The sequence below is a fragment of the Leiobunum rupestre genome, chromosome 3 (assembly GCF_980474605.1).
Source record: "Leiobunum rupestre chromosome 3, qqLeiRupe1.1.hap1, whole genome shotgun sequence".
NCBI classification, from domain to species: Eukaryota; Metazoa; Arthropoda; class Arachnida; order Opiliones; family Sclerosomatidae; genus Leiobunum; species Leiobunum rupestre.
In genome coordinates, this window is record NC_143386.1 from 11558554 (window position 1) to 11573457 (window position 14904).

The following is a 14904-nucleotide window of genomic DNA, read 5'->3' on the forward strand; positions in this document are numbered from 1 at the left end:
TTGAGAGGAATATTTTTTAATATATAACTGTAGCTGTAATTAAGATTTTCTGGACTCATTGAGTGAATCATTTGATTTATTTAATTCGTTCTTGATCCTTAACTCTACAGAAAAAAAACACTGTTGTTTAAGTACTTATTACAAGAATATTCAGTGAGCTTTTTAAGGAATTCATATCAAAAAAGAGAGTCATTCAGGGTATTTCTAAAATTATAAAGCAAGATGCCAAGATTATCCATCAAGAAGCTGGCTTCGCAATAAATCACCGTGAGGTTTTTTGGTCCTCATGCTGGCAACGATTAAGAACAAAAATGCCAAAATGGAAAATAATTTCAAAATTGTCCATGACACAAGATCGAAGAGGTTTCATATTTTTAAAGGAAAAGGGACTGGGATTTTTCCTCCAAGTGGACAATTCATTAGCACCACATTACCAAGCGGGAACAATTTCAATTGAAAACAATAACCGGAATGATTTTATTTGAAATTTTTACAAAGTGGAGAGAACTGTGGAGTAGTGGAAAAAAATAAAAAAAATCAAATTAAAATGCTTCAGCATTCTGCTTAATTGCTACCTTCAACCACAAAATTAGACATAAAATACAGGAATTAAAATAATCAACTCTTAACAAAACTGGCAGACGCAATGAACTAAAAGTAATTAGTAATAACAGGAAAAAAATAGAAACATTATATTTTTAATAACTTAAGTAATTAAAATGGTTGCATTCCTAGTATAAAATGTTTTTACAAATCCAATTGTGGTCTCATATCTGTTAAACGAGGTTTTCGTTTTGTTATTACGTATACAGTTTCCGATTTTTGCACTCAAGTTGTATTCGTTTGTTGTTGTGGTGATATTTAACTACCGTAGGATTTTCTCTAGAGCCTGAGGCGGTTCTTTGCTTACCGAAATAATCCTCTAAAGGGTAATGATTTAATTTGTACATCGATACCGATGAAGGTCTTTTTGCGATCGAAAACGTAATAGCTGATATGGTTGAATACACTAAAAAAAATCGGTGGTCGTAAAAACCATTATTAAACATGAATAAGCTTTAATTATAGCAAAAGCGTAACGATATTAATATTAAAAATTACATAAGAATTGAACAAAACAAATATGAAAATGTAGACCTAGTACACAACGTAAAAGCGACAACAGGGAAAGGAAAGCACAGCCCAAAACCAAGATGAGCGCCGAATTATTATTTTTTAAAGCCGTTCTCTGCGGCCATTAAAATGTCCATAGAAACAGATTGCTCCTGATACCTGTTCGCACGTAACTTTAATTAGTTCTCCAAAAAAAGAGAATCAGCGACCTTCGAAGCCATTTTAATGAATAGAGCCAGAATTAGATTTGGAGAACTTACTACAGAGCCTGGAATTCTGGAAGCGCAAATGCCTTACAAAAGTAAAAGGGGGTAAGTTTTTTTCTCGTTGAAAATTCCACCCCCCCCCCTAAAAAGGAGAGAAGATTCTCTAGGGACGCTGGGTAACGATACCGCCATCTAACGTGAGCTAACGAAATTAAAATAACGTACGTTTTACAAGACTTAGATATTAAGTGTTGTTAGACATGGAAGGGTGGGACAGTGATGACACCTATTTATCTAAGTTACTAATATATTTAAAAAAGTTTATTTGTTCAGTCAAGAACCGCGTAATTTAAAACATATGCTTCAATATTCTATACATTTTTATTTATCTTTAATGCCAAAATTTCTATATACAAATTTACTTACTTCATAATTTGATTCTACATGATAATTAAAATTTATCATCTTTGAAATATCACAAACTAATGTCCCAACAACCATTGATTCTGTAAGGGTGGATTAACTCTTCGTTTTGATGTCAACATTGGTAAATTGGTTTGCTTTTGAATCGTTTTTACACACAATCCTAAGGATTTGTGTGTATTAGTCACACGTACAGTGTAGCCGTTGCCGATGCCGCCGATGCCGCCGTGTCACGCATACCTCTTCAACGGTTAGGGCTAGAAGAGTCAATGATATCTCGTTCGAATGTACAAACATCGCCATTGATAGCCTTTCTTAAAGTTGTCAAATCGGAGCCCAAGAAGTTGGTCATTTGCCCAATTTACAACTTTCGGTGATTTCCTTTATGTGGTAGATATTTTCTTTAAAATTAAGTCCAATAACGTTAAAAAAAATATTATTGGATAGGTTAGGATTCACTTGGAATACAACTTCGGTTATATCAGTAAATATTAAAGTTAAGTATAGTTTTCGGGGTTATTTACCGGACCCCAATGTTCGTGGTTTTATATTTCCGCCTGAAAGTCGACATAACGTTCCTTAATTTAAGTCCGATTTTCATGAAAGTTATATTTTTGAATAGCTGTGGTTTACACTTAACCTAGAACTGCAAATACGTTCCTTAAACTTAATTCTAAGTAAGGTTTTTTGGGCAGCGTATACGGACCCCCGCAATTTCCAACATTGTAAATCCGCGTGTTTATAGAGGTCTACGCGCCCGTTTCCCTCTGGCGTTTTTCAAAGCCGTTCAGAGTGGGCCGCACTTTCAACGTATGAGCAGAAGTAACAATTAAGTATGACACTGATCGGCCTAGTCTTCGGCGTATGACTAGAAGTAACAAATAAGTGTGATCAAAAGTAACTAATAAATGTGATCAGAAGTAACTAATAAGATACTAGAAAAAATAAGTGTGATCAGAAGTAACTAATAAGTTACTAGAAGAAATAAGTGTGACACTCAACGGCTGACTAGTAGTAACAAATAAGTGTGATCAGAAGTAAAAAATAAAAGTGACACTGATCGAAGAAATTTTCGATGCTTTCAAAGTATGACTAGAAGTAACAAATAAGTGTAAATATGTTTATATGTGTGACCGGGGATATATTTTGGTTGCGATACCAGCGTTGCAGGTTGCTGTGAATAGCTCAAACAAACTTAACACATTAGAAGGATTGTGTGTATTCCGACCGTCGTACGTCTTGTTCTCTTTAATTTCCGGCTTAAGAAACCGATTTAAAATTGGCGAAGGCTTAGTATTCTTTGCCGTTTTTTGGTTAATTTTTTCCAATTTTTTTTCGAAATCACATGCTACAGACTTATTTTTCGTTTTATATTTCCTAATTAAATAATAACTATATTGAGTTGATGCATCCTAGGATCGAGGATGCAAATTCATATTCCTAGATGCATCTGTATTACTTTCTAAGCTGTTAATATCCATAAGAGATCGCATAGACGTTTCAGCGGTTTTATCGGCTGCCATTTTTCCGTGTTTCTATAAATTTCCACCAGGTACCGATCTCGGTCTTACTCCCGTGTGGGGGTGGGTGGGGGCAAAATTGTCATCCCACCTAGTCTCCCCCTCTCTCTCTCTGGTAAGTCAAATGATAACTTCCTCTAATCTACTTCTGATAGAGCCCAACCTTGAATGGAACCAGAACTTTCGCGTTAGGCATCTTCAGAGCTTCCGTGGTACCAGTGACGGCGTTAAAGGGAAAGCAAGACCATCACCAACCTTGAAAAATTAAAAAGGCCCTAAATCCTACCAAAAACATCAAATGATTTAAAATTAGCGAGTACATTTGAGATATTAACTTCGAAACCCAAATGATATTATTTATATATTATTTTAAAAATGGTGTATTTGTAATCAATTGTTTAGAAAGTGCTTTAGCCAACCGTAAGCAAGAACAAACTTTTCATATTACCGGATATAAATGTTGCTCGATTTCTTCGATATAATTTCATACACCTTTGGATCTTAACCGTTCGAGAATTTAACATTAATGCTTATAAAGTTTAGAAAATATTTCCAACAGTTTTCCTGGATAAATAGCGTTCAGTAATTTATTGGGCTTGATCAAATAAATATGGCGTAATTTGCTATTAATTTCAAATAAAGAACAGGGTTTTTAATTTAAACCTTCATTTTAACGAAAATTCGTGTGGCGGTACCGGATTGGCTAGTCGCGCAATACAGCGAAATGGTGCAAGCTGCCAGCAAAGGGTTCACCGTCCAGTATGCCTCCAAGAAAATACAACATCAGGGAGACGGTACGTTTAATTACACTGTTTATAAACCACTTTCATGAGGGGAAATTGTAGGGTGGTTCGTGACTTCGAAAGCTGTTATTAGTCGAACGCCTAAACAGACTTAATTTTCAGAATTTGTCGAGCTGTATTTTTAGTACGACAATAAAACTGAATAATATCCAGGTGCTCTTGTTCAATACATCTTGTAATTGATGAAATACAGCGAACACAACCAAGCAGCAACTTACCAAATAATATATTTTTAAACCAAAAGAAAATTAAATTAAGAACATTTCAAGACAATAATCTATAAAATAACTAAAGCATACCTTTACCGTACCTTATTTTTCGGTAGAAACTAATTTTACAATGCATTAGGAGTGCTTTGCTTTTTTTTTATTAAATTAGGTTTTTTAAAACGAATTGCACTAAAATGACTGTCTGGTCAGTATTTATCGTGTTTTATTTTATTTTATTTCGTGGATTCAAATTAACATTTCTATTGTACCAAAATAAGGGAAAATATATAAATAATTACCTTTATTATTTGTAGATGTAATATCCCTTAGTTTTTCGAAATAAATGGAAATTATTTATCTAGTGAGGCCTACATCAACCACACTTTTAAAAAAGGGTAAATGATTTGGATTTCCCTCATGATGGGATAAAAAAAAAGAACATATTTTAAAATACAAAAATATTATCGTTTCAGACCTTTCTGAAACTGTTCAGGTGGGATGGAAGAGTTGTTAGCACTTTGGACTTAAGCAAGAGGAGCCAGGTTTGATCCTAGCTAGTGTCACTGCGTGAAAACTGTAAAGATCTCCTTCTACGTTATAGTTTCAAAGTGCCCTCCTCACTGGTCCAAGGGATGTCACTTCGAGTGAAAACTTGATGTGGTAAACTTTAATTGTAAGTATAGGCAGCTATTGGCTCCTGTGGTAGGAGAGTCTGGCAACCACCCTCCTGCGAATTATAACCACCTGAATAAATTAAATTAAAAGTCGATCGATGACTTGGCATTAAATGGGGCTTTGGTTATAAGCCAAGCCAAGCTGATTATTAGTTTACTATGGATACAATTAAATAATTAAAAAAGGAGAGCAATGGGGATGAAGAAGTTAATTTTCGCCGCTATGGTCGTGACCGAGCTAGAGTTCGTTTAAGGAGCCGGCGGTTTAACTTTAGGTTCGAATAACAAAATGATTTAGTAATCTAGTTTGGAAAATAATTGATACGGCAATATTTGTGTCTAAGAACCGGTATTTTAATAACATTAACAAATGTTATTCCCAGTACTTCGGTTCTATTAGTGTGCTTAGACGTTAAGAGAATCGGTTCTGAACAAATTTCATTTGGCTAATAAGATATTATTGGCATCATTTCATTTCTCGCTTTTCGTTGTTTTCAGAAAACCAAGTTTTCCCAAATAATAATGTTTTTATATAACATATATCATCTTTTTGAATTTTCTTAAATATAACCAAAACAGAATGTCCCTGAGCTGTAACTATAATCAAGGTGAGAAAAACAATTACCAGTTCAAAACTTTATCGTAGCAATAACGACTACAATAATCCGGAATGTATTATAGGTCAGTGACGTAGCTGTGCGTTGCACGTTGACGTGACTGTGCATTGTATGGCAACTGTGGATTTTACAGTTACTTAACTGTGCATTTTACGGAGAGGTTACTGTGCGTTGTACGGTGACGTGGCTGTGCATTGTACGGTGACTGTGAATTTTACAGGTACTAAGATATGCATTTTACGGAGACGTGACTGTGCATTGTACGGTGACTGTGCGTTGTACGGTGACGTGACTGTGTATTGTACGGTGCCATGACTGTGCATGTTACTGTGACATGATTATGCATTGTACGTTGATATAAGTTATTTTACATTGATTTTGCAGTATAAGTAACGGTTGAGACATGTTTCATATTACTGATATAGAAACATCAATTGCACATTGACCAGTAAAATTAGATATTTTCAAACTGTAAATTACCCATTTCTCAAACCTACATTTTTCAATCAAGGTTTAACATTAAATTCATAAAAACCGTTAATTGTGTATTTGTACATTTCACGCTAATACTAAATTCAATTTTTAATCAAACCGTATAAAAGCTACAGAACTATGATTAATTTAAATGAAACCATCTTATTTCAATCACACATTGACATGTTAAGCAACTGAACTGTAAATGACATTTTTAGTTAATTAAAATTATTCTTTTACCAAAAAGGATAATTACTTTGGTGTCATTTGCTTTACATGATCAAGAGTAATAATACATCATAATTATATATTCAAAATATGATCCATATTCTATTTGGTATTAAACAAATCAAACTGCATATCTACTGTAAATAACCTTTAATGCAACAATTTTACATTTAAATTAAACAAAAATATAACTAGTATTGCCATCAACATTTGCCGGAACGAGTTTCATATGAAAATACAATTGCCATATTATTTTGAACCAAGGCTTGTAATGATTACCAGATCTCTCTCCTTTTCGAAATTTACCCTTTTAGTCATAATTCTTTAAATTACTAGACTAGACTACGTTGTCATCATCACGAATAGATACCTTATTGTGGCACAATAAGTAGCGCAAATATAAAATATGTATAAAGTAATAAATATACCAAGAGATAAGGAATACAACTACACACTTTCATTCTTCTAGATGAGCTGGTAATTAAGAGTAACAAATATAAGAAAGAGATCTGGAAATTATAGAACATTGATGTAAATAAACCTTACTATTCCACTGAGAGGGTCAATGAACATAAGGCGCCTGAAAAAAAACATGATATTAAATACAAAGTGTTAGATAAAACGTAATGAAGTAAAAATTGGTCATTATTTCCAAAACATTTTAATACAATAATTTAATATTTTACCAAGAATGAATTTATTTATACCTAAGGAAAATGTATATTTCGAAACATTTTTAAGGGTCCCCCCCCCTTACGATCCTCCACACCCGTGGGGGGAGCTTAAAACTAACATAGTCGCTATTTCCACTCCGGTACCTTAGCCGACTCAATTATCTTATATACCCAAATGCCCCCCAAAAAAATAATCGTAGCCTCCTTATCCATTGGATAAAGTGGGCTGCAGGCTGCAGCCAAGCGACGCCGCATGCCGAAAGGCGGCAGCTGATGTCCATTGCTATGAGGCCACCACAAAGAGAGGGCGGCAATTTGTTTAGCCCAAAGCTACAAAATATCTAAAGAGGGCCCTGAAAGCAATATAAACCACTCTTGTGTGCATGTGTGGTGTACTTAAAACTAACATAGTCGCTACCTTCACTCTGGTACCTTAGCCAACAAAATATAATTTATTCGCCCAACTGCCAAAAAATAATTAATATCCACCACACGAGTGTGGTGTACTTAAAACTAACTTAGTAGCTACCTGCAATCTGGTACCTTAGTCAGAAAAATATAATTCATTTACCCAACTCCCAGAAAACAAAATAGTATAAACCACAACTTGTGCGGTGTACGTAAAACCTACATAACGGCTACTTCCACTCTGGTACCTTAGCCAGATCAATTATTTTATTCACCCAAATCCAAAAATAAAAACAAAGTTAAATCCACCACACCATTGTGGTGTACTTAAAATTTATTAACAAAAAACAAAGCAATATCTACTTATTGCTACCTCCACTGAGGTACCTTAACAAAAAAAATAATTTAATCACCCAAATTATATTTATAATTAAAGAAACCGACGTTCAGTTTCTTTAATGATATGCACTTACATGTAATAAAATATTGTTAGGGATATTAAAGAGGAACAAGAGGTAAAATAATTTAATAAAAATTTTATTTCAGCTACAAAAAATGTATTGTACAACTACCATTGGTAGTAAGCCTTGGTAATTTTTAATCAAATATTTTACCTCTTGTAGCCTAACAGATAGAGTTTAGTAAGGTTGTTGTGGTCTAAAAAGTTCAGATTTACTTTTAGGGGCCTAATTTTGAGGAGCTAAAGAAATCTGACCTTTCTAATAATATGCCTTAGTTAAAATTACTTACAACGAACCACGAGTCCAATGGAGTCCACGATATCTGTTCTACCAGTTACCACTGTCCTGAGAACACTTTGTTAGTTGTATAGCCTTCCTGGATTTAAGTTAAATTAATATATTATATTATAATATAAAATATGTATTTTAAAATTGAAATCATGATGATTACCTTAATTTGAAATAGCCACACAGCAGTGACAGCTTGGATTAATAATAGTCTCTACCTGGATATATCACTCTAAACATTTCTCAACTACAAATGGCTTTTGCGACTGCCGCGCCGCGTCGCGGAGAAATTTGGAAACTCCCGTAACAAAAAAGGAAATTTCCGGTGTGGAAAACACGTGCTTTTAAACCTTTTCATTAGGCTCATAGATCTACTATTTTGATTCAATTTAAAAAAGGTAATTATGATTGAAGCATTATATTTAATCTATTTAAAGTAATTAATTATGATAGAATTTAGTGACAATGTTGGAAAATTGTTACCAGTTAATTTTTAATGCTCCTTTTGTTCCCACTAAATGCTATGAGGATGATGATGAAAGCTGATGATTACTGGAGTTGTTATTGCAGGTTCTTTCAATATTGGTGACAGAATCGATTTTCTGGGTTTTCTCCATATCTTCATAATCCGTGGCGTATTTTTGTCTCTAGGTTAAATTTGTTGATCAAATAGCTTGAAGAGTAGTAAATATAATTAATCTATCTCTTAAAGGTTTGTTTCATTTACAGTCACAAACTTACATTGTCATGAATAGGGTCAGGATGTTGAACAGAAGGCCCATTGCCTTCGACAAAATGCCTACTACATATGTAAGTATTTTCATTGATATTTGAGATATTAAATTCTGGTCTGGCTTCCTGAAGCCAAGCTAACCATCTTTTACAAGTATTAGGATTTGAAATTGGCTTTGCAAATGGAAAAAACTTCACCCCAGCCATATGCTCTTTGTGATAAAAGCGTGAATCACTTCTACAACGTGGATAGGCACACCGGTTTACGCGCATTTTGATAAAAGTTAAAATACCTAACTTTGAATAATAATAATACTTAGTTACTCATGCATAATCTCTAATAATTGTTAACAATACAACTCCCGAAAACGGAATACTCTTTAACCCTAACCGCCGTTTTATTTGAAACGCGGAGAGCAGACAACCTCGGTAAGCAGAACCCGTAACAAACGGAAGCCAAATTAGAGGAACTTCCTTTGAAAAACAAGTCGTCGCGCACTTTTTTTCACTCCCTTTTATGCGCATCGGCAGCCGTGGCGAAATGCACGCGGGAAGGTAGAGTGATATATACAGGTAGAGACTATTATTAATCCAAGGTAACAGCACAGAAAACGCCAACGTGTTACGTGTGTAAATTCCTCGCATTCAGTGTTGCCAATGTTTGAGGAGTAAAAATTACACGAGAGTCAGTGCTGCCAGGTCCCGAAAATCATTGTACTAACGACCGTAAGTCGTTTAAACCCTAAAAACATTTACACCTTCGCAACGCAACAAGAATTGGCTCTAAATATGAATTCTGTACCGTTTATTAGCGTGTCGTTGGCTTTGGTGTGTTTTTTTAAGAGTAATCTTGATTTTTGATACCGAAAAATCTTAAAGAAAAGTTACTTTTCACTGGACGTACATTATTCCTATTTTGCTGATTTTGAAGGAAATTGAAGTGGCAGACGACCATTTAACAGGACTATCAGACATGTTTGTTGTTGAACTGGTTTTTCATTAATAAATGTATGACAACCATAGAAATCGGATAATAACTAGAACAATTTTTGCAATTGTAGATGAGTAAGTATCTTTTAGCCATATCTTTTATCGTAACAAAGGTAGATTTTTTAAGCTACAAAACTAGCGGGAGAGGCCTCCATCGGGATTCGTGATCCACCCCGGGCGTCAAAGGGTCTAGGTATGCCACTACGTAACGTATCTTTGGTTAGTAGCTTAGTCGGTTTCCCGCTAAATTCGAAAATGATAGACATAGTTCAAATATAGTGCTTGGTATAATATTCCCCCGATCTATCCGAAACCAGATATTTTGGCTTAGGTGTTTTAAACACTAAGGGGCTTTGTGCTGATAAAAATCTTGATTGTCCCGTTGTAAATCTCGTTAATGGTCAGACCTATTGTTATTGTGTTACTTATGGTACTACACAGTTGAAATTGTAGTACGCCTCGAAAACAGCTTGAAAATATCGACATGCATGATACTGTCTGGAAACTCTGCTTTACGCTGGAGTTACAAAATTTTCAACCATACCAAATCCCCCAAAATGATTTTAGCCACGCTATCTCCCAAAAGTCACCCGAAAAATACCAAATATTATTAAAATGATTTACAAAATACAAAAATCTGAAGACCATATGCAATAGATAAACTAGATAATTTTTGGAAATAGTGGTTTTTCTAAAAAAAAAAGTAAAATCCTTTTTAGGGTAAAAACAAATCCCACAAAATTAATAATTTTCACCTAAAAATACCTTTAGCCCACTCAGCCAAAAAACACGAAAATTACCACACATTGGCAACACTGTTTACGTAAATTGTTTTTCTTCACGAGTAGTGTTGCCAGATTATGAGATTTCTATGGCTGCACTAATTCGGTTTATTAACTTTTTTCTGGTTCAAAGTTATGTATTCCTTTCATATTAAAGGATTCCATTTGTTAAAATATAGCATCCTTGACAAGAGTCAACTAGTAGTCCGTGGCGTTAGCTTCAGTTTTTGTCAAAATATTTCACTTCCGGTTACCAGTACCAAATTTTGCATATATACCCCTTAAGCAAGGCCCTAAGGTTCCAAAAACCGCCGGGAGACAATCTGTCAGTGGTTGCAGACCCCCACCTGATGACGTAACCTTCGTCTTTTTAAACGTTCATGTCTCATTTACATGTTATCCGACGTTAGTTTATCGTATATCAATTTGAAGGAAATAATATACTCTACAACATCGGTATGCATATTTTCGATAGGACTAACGGTAATTGCTATATACAGACGCCAAATTCGGAACACGTCATCAGGGGGTCACGTTTCCTCAAGGAAGGTTTCCCGAGGGGTTGATCACCCCGCGTAATCGGCGTACAGTACCAATTGGATGACGCGTAATCTTCAAGTCCCTGCCTTTGGCAGTGCTAATCTAAGCGTAATCCGGTGTACGGACTTTAAAAGAGTAGTTAGCCCCTCAAGGTTTCCTAAGAGACTGCGAAATTTAAAAAAAAGAAAAGACTGCAGCCATAACTATTAAGTTTAGCACGAAAAATAAAAAACTTCCGGCACTACACATGAAAAAGGGTTAAAATAATTTTCCATTTAAGTAAAGAAACTTTATTTTCACTGTTAATTTAACGGTACAAGTTAGTTTCAGTGTAATTTTAAATTTCAGAATACCGTTAAAAAGCATAACCTTAATTTACCGTTAATTTAACGGTAAAAAATCCAATTTTGATTTCATCTTAACTAAAAATATCCGATTATCATTAAGTACGGTAACACAACATTACTTCGACCGTTAATTTAACGGTAAACAAGTTGGCGAGCCAAAATATACCTCTCCTCGGAAGAATTGTCCCTAACAGTATTAATTTTTCGAGATGACTCTTAAAGATATATCGCCGCAATTCCGAGGTATTTACTAAAAATGTAATCCCGGTTCAATTCCGGCCGGTATAAAATTTTATTTATAATTAAAATAATTGAGACGAAACAACCGAGTATAATTTATTCAGAATATTATAAATTAAGTAGTTACAACAGCGAGTTAGACGTACTAAAACAATGCACAATTGAATTTAACCCTATTTACGGTACGAGTTTATCAGTTAAATATAATACGAAGCCAATTTTAATGAAAGAAATATCTACAGAGGGTATTTGTATTTTTCTCGCTTACGAAATACTTGCCGCATCTTTAACGCTCATTTTATTTCAAATTAAACATTTTAATCAGTCGAGAAAACGTTTAAAATAAATAACGAAGTAATGACGACCCAGTTAAAAATTAGACCAACATAAGTGTAAGCGCACGATGTATACAACTCGATAAATATAAAAGACATATTTAAAATTAAAAAAACTGATCCTAATAAAACGTGAAAATACCCTCCTAGTCACGCACATTCGAAATACGCGGAAGTAACGTACACTATATCTAGTTTAAAATATTAGAGTATCAAAAAATAAAAATAACGAATAGAAAAATACACAATAACAACCCAATCAATCAGACTTCAGAAACAAAACTCATAGAACAATATTATAACGCAGTCAAGCAATCAGACTTCAGAATCAAAATAATTCATAGAAAATATTATAACGCAGTCAAGCAATAAATTAAATCAAATCAAGCAATAGGAAATATAATATCAAGAAGCGCAACACCTTACCATTCACAAATACGATTTTTCACGTTATTATAATGAAACCGGATAAGCTTTTGGGGATGACTTACGCTCTTAAAGGTTCCTCTAAGACTGGACGATTTTGCGGGAAAAAGGAAATAAACTTAAACAATAGTAGATACAAATATAAGACAGAAAAAACCAACAATACCAAAGATTAGACAAAAAAAAGAACGAAATCTGGATCAGTTAAAAAACACAACAAAAAAGCGTATCCGAAAAAATAAACCTACTGACAATTAAAGAGTTTAACAACGTCATTGAATAATATATTACAGATTTATAACACAACGTAAAAGGAAACCATTTTTTTTTCCGAGAGTCACACGGTATGGTGTCGGCTAGAGCCTTTAGACACCAATAAAAGGAAACAATAACACAGCGGCAACGAATCCATTTTATTAATATTTAATAAAATATAAGATTAATATAATTTATAAATATTTAATTAAATATAAGATTAATATAATTTATAAGTATTTAATTAAATATAAGATTAATATAATTTATAAATATTTAATTAAATATAAGATTAATATAATTTATAAATATTTAATTAAATATAAGATTAATATAATTTATAAATGTTTAATTAAATATAAGATTAATATAATTTATTAATATTTAATTAAATATAAGATTAATATAATTTATAAATATTTCATTAAATATAAGATTAATATAATTTATAAATATGTAAAATGATGTAGAATAAATTATAGTACCTAACGTTATAACTTTGTAAATGACATTCGCCAAAGCTGTTTTTTAGAAAAACACCGCAACTTAACAAGCGTTGGTGGCTGAGTGGTTAAAGTAAATCTCTTGCACGGGGCAGACCCGGGTTCGAAATAATTATAATAATTAAATATCAGATAAATATAATTTGTAAATATTTAATTAAATATAAGATTAATATAATTTATAAATATTTCATTAAATATAAGATTCATATAATTTATAAATATTTAAAATGATGTAGAATAAATTATAGTACCTAACGTTATAACTTTGTAAATGACATTCGGCGAAGCTGTTTTTTAGAAAAACACCGTCACCTAACAAGCGTTGGTGGCTGAGTGGTTAGAGTAAATCTCTTGCACGATGCAGACCCGGGTTCGATTCCCGGCCGGCGCCAATAAATCGCAACTTGATACTAAGGGGCTGTTCACAAATTACGTAACGCAGAAAAACCACTTTTTCGACTCCCCCCCTCCCCCTCGTAACAAAAAGTAACAAATTGAAAGACCCCTCTTCTCAAATTACGTAACAAATATCGACCCCCCCCTTAAATTATTATAGTACGTAACAACTAATATGCTGGTAATAAAGTACAATAAGATCAGGTACTAAATTTTATTGTTTGTAATTTAAACTTGAAATGACAACTGTATTTTTATGCAACACTTTATACCCACCCATGGGTTTTATTGTGGTGTCTTATCGGGGAACGCTTTTCCGTAAGCAGATATGAGGGACGTAAATAGAGCGCTTTTGTCCATTTTTAACAATGAAAAATCAATCTAAACTGAGGAAAAAATTTAAAACTTTAAAATTCACGTGGTAGATCCAGACTAATCGTTCTCGCACTTTTGTCCATCCCGAGCGGGGGAAAATAGGCGAAACTGTAGATCAAGGTCATATGAAATTCTTTTAAACGTGAGTAAACCAATGAAAATGCTTATGTTTTTAATAATTACGACTGTTTCTGAAAGTTATGAAAATTTTATTCTACGATATTAAAAATAATGTGTTACGTATCATTTTAGTGAACCCTCCCCCCCCCGTAACAATTAGTAACGCTTGCACAAACCCCCTCCCCCCCTACCGCGTTACGTAATTAGTGAACAGCCCCTAAGACGAATACCGTGAACAATTGGTGGAAACCCTGCCATTGGACGTTGTGAGGTTGCATAACACTCAGCACTCGGTCCGTCCCAAAGTCATTAAGTAGAAGCTGGAGAGAAAACGCCCGTACAAACACAACATACTCAACATGCACAACCATCAAAACACAAACACAACAAACTCAACACTCACAACCGTCATAACACGAACTCAACATTCACAACCTACGCATAAACATTACAAAAACGTAATACACCAAACCGTCACGACGGTGAGCGAAAAAACACCATCCAAACCAAACCGCAACTGAATCCGTTAACGCTCACCGTCACACGGTGGTTTTGCCAACCCTTCGAGAAACTGCGAACGCAGAGATTTCGAGAAACTGCGTACGCAATGATTAACCTTTGCACGGAAAATGCGAACGCGTTCGCAAGACAGACAGACCCACAGACAGACCCACAGACAGACACGGTGATTGTAGTACCCCACCAGTGTACAAAGTACCCTCGGAGAGGTAAAAAATCCAGTTTAATTTTACTATAATTTTA